Raw genomic sequence first — 2,594 nt, 5'->3', positions numbered from 1 at the left:
GGCCCCATGGTGTAATGGTTAGCACTCTGGACTTTGAATCCAGCGATCCGAGTTCAAATCTCGGTGGGACCTTTGTAAGTTTTCTTAGCATTTTTTTTTTTTCATTTTATTTCCTGCAATCTCATCTCTTCAAACTAGCATTTTTTCCCTGTAATCCAGCCAATCTGGCAGCCCTAACAAGCAATAATATTACCAAAATCTGAGCCCACCTGCTGGAGCAAGACCAGGTGCAGAAACCAGCACATGGAGAAGCAGCTGCCACTCCTGTAAGCTGTGCCCAGATCTGGGTTGGGGGTGGGGGGAGGAGGAAGGGGTAGGGGGGAAGGGGAGGAGTGGAGACTTGTGTGTCCCACATCTGCCCTTGGCTTGGTTCCTAGAAAGGAATTTGTGTGTGTGCACAAAAAAGAACTTCTGTTTTAAAAAGAATGGCCACGTTGCTATAAGGCTGGAATAGGAAGTCTCAACTAAGAAGTTGTAAGTACCTGATTCCAGCACGATGAGCACGGAGGGGTTCTGCTCGCCCTCAGGGCGCTGCCTTCTGCGGGGAACACTCTCAGAGGATGGATTCAAGGCCCGCGGGCAGAGCAAATGACCACCCCAATACCACCTAGCTGCAAATTCCCGAGCTTCTTTCTCCGTCTTGAAATGCCTCTGCCCTTGAGTTGGCACCAACAGCAGGTGCCACCCGTGGCGTAGCTGCCCACAGTGTCACCTTAGAGATTCTCCGACGGGACAAGCCTTTCCACTTTGCCTGGGGTGCCCTGCTACATTTCGGTGACTGCTGCCTTGCCCTGGCCACATCTCCAGCCTCACTCGTCTCTGTTCCTACCCTAACATACCCTCCCTTCTCATTAGCTTCTAGTCACCACCCAGGGTAAACTTATTTCTCCATTTCCCCTTCTCTTCTCATTTTTTATCTGTTTTTGCCCTCCTCTCTGCCCTCACGTTATGAGGTCTAATTCTCTATCCATTGCTCGAATATTGACTTAGACCTTCCAGCCCTTCTCACTGAGATCATTGTAGGCTCCCTTTATCTGGGCTTAAGTGCCTCCTCCATGTTTCCTCAAGACTCGAAAATCCCCTTCTCATACCTGTCCTAATAGCTTGTTTAATAAGCCCTCCCTCCTGTTCAAGACCTCCCTCTCTCCTAGGGAGGGATCACTCCTGAGGCCTGTTCATCTGTTGCTTCTTAGCCCCACGGTCCCTGGCTCAGGTTAGAAGTTCATAAAGACTTGCTGAGTGCACAGCCTTTTCACCTAATCTGCTCTGATCATCCCAGAGCCCAGAGTAGCTCTTGTGCATGCTTGGTTCCAAACCGTTCTGCTCTGCTTCCCAGATTTCTTCTGACTCATTTTCCTTCAATGACCCTAAATCAACACCCATGTGAAGAACGAGCTTTGCCCAAGACTGCAGCACAAGTCTCCTTGGAGGTGAATGTCAAACATGACCTTTTTAAAAAAGGATTTATTTATTTGAGAAAGAGAGTCTGCAAGCCGGGGGTGGGGGTGAGGAGGGTGGAGGAGCAGAGGGGAAGCAGACTCCCTGCTGAGCAGCGAGCCCAGGCCAGGGGCTCATTCCCCTGACCCAGACGTCATGATCTGATCTGAAACTAAAAGTCCGATGCCCATCTGTGGGAGGCACCCAAGCATCCCAACCATGACTCGTCTTAATGCCACTTGGTAGCTAAAGAGATGCTGGGTGGGAGGATGCATCACTGAACTTTGCACATTTGGGCTGATAATTCACCTCAGGAAGAAAGGCTCCTCTCACTGCATACCTGCCCAGTCATCCTGAGGTCTGCACATGCTGGTTTTGATAACCTGTTGGTGTAAGGAGCCCATTGCCTGTCCAGGGTCTAGCTTCTGGAAAGCACTAACTGCACATTTGTGATTTAGTTGAAGATATTTGAGTGCTGCACACGACACAAGATTTGGGGCTGAAGATGCCCCTATTTCCTTTCTGAGAGCTCAGGAAGGAGACACTGGCTTGTGAACTGTGGCTTCCTGGGCCCGTCCTCATGCTCAGCCTTGACTCTGGTCCCAGCTCATCAGAGGGTAGGAAGGAGGCCCTCAGGAGGTTGCCCCAGAGGAGCACAGGTCGGCTGCTGCGCAAGTCAGGGCACCTTCAGAACCTCACAGGGTCAAGGCCATTGGAACAGTTTTTCCCTTTGGTGATCCACCTAGTGTACTCATCTCTGACTTTTGTCAAGGAACGAAAAATCTACGGAGCTTTCCCAGCGCAGGTTTAAAAGTATTTCCTTTTCCTTATTTCTGCCAGGTTTTGACAGTTTGGAATAAGCCGTAGAGGATTTTTACCGTCTCTCCTGAGGATCCCCTACTGCCTGTGTGCAAACATCCTACACCTGTTCTAGCTTGAGGGCAATGCCCAGCCCAGCGTTCCAGAAAAGACCCGACTGTCCAGTAAGGGCCACTCTGCAAAACTCCCTTGGCAAGAGAATCCCGTCAGAAGCCAGGTGTGTACAGGGAGAGCTGCGTGTTGCGGACTTTGGTCGCGCGGGTTCGGGGTGTCGGGGCTGTTCTGTTCGCAGCGTTTTACCGTCCGTGTCCGCCAGAGGGCGCGCCGTCCTCGTCCCG

General features: G+C 51.3%; 1 non-coding gene across 1 annotated transcript; it reads left to right on the top strand.

Moving 5' to 3' along the window:
- TRNAQ-UUG (transfer RNA glutamine (anticodon UUG)) lies at positions 1-72 on the top strand. The gene has a single exon. It is a non-coding gene; the product is annotated as a tRNA-Gln (tRNA).
- Positions 73-2,594: the final 2,522 nt, after the last annotated feature.

The sequence above is a fragment of the Vulpes vulpes genome, chromosome 12 (genome assembly GCF_048418805.1).
Source record: "Vulpes vulpes isolate BD-2025 chromosome 12, VulVul3, whole genome shotgun sequence".
NCBI classification, from domain to species: Eukaryota; Metazoa; Chordata; class Mammalia; order Carnivora; family Canidae; genus Vulpes; species Vulpes vulpes.
The sequence above is the reverse complement of the archived record's forward strand: the minus strand, read 5'-3'. Positions and strand labels throughout refer to the sequence as shown.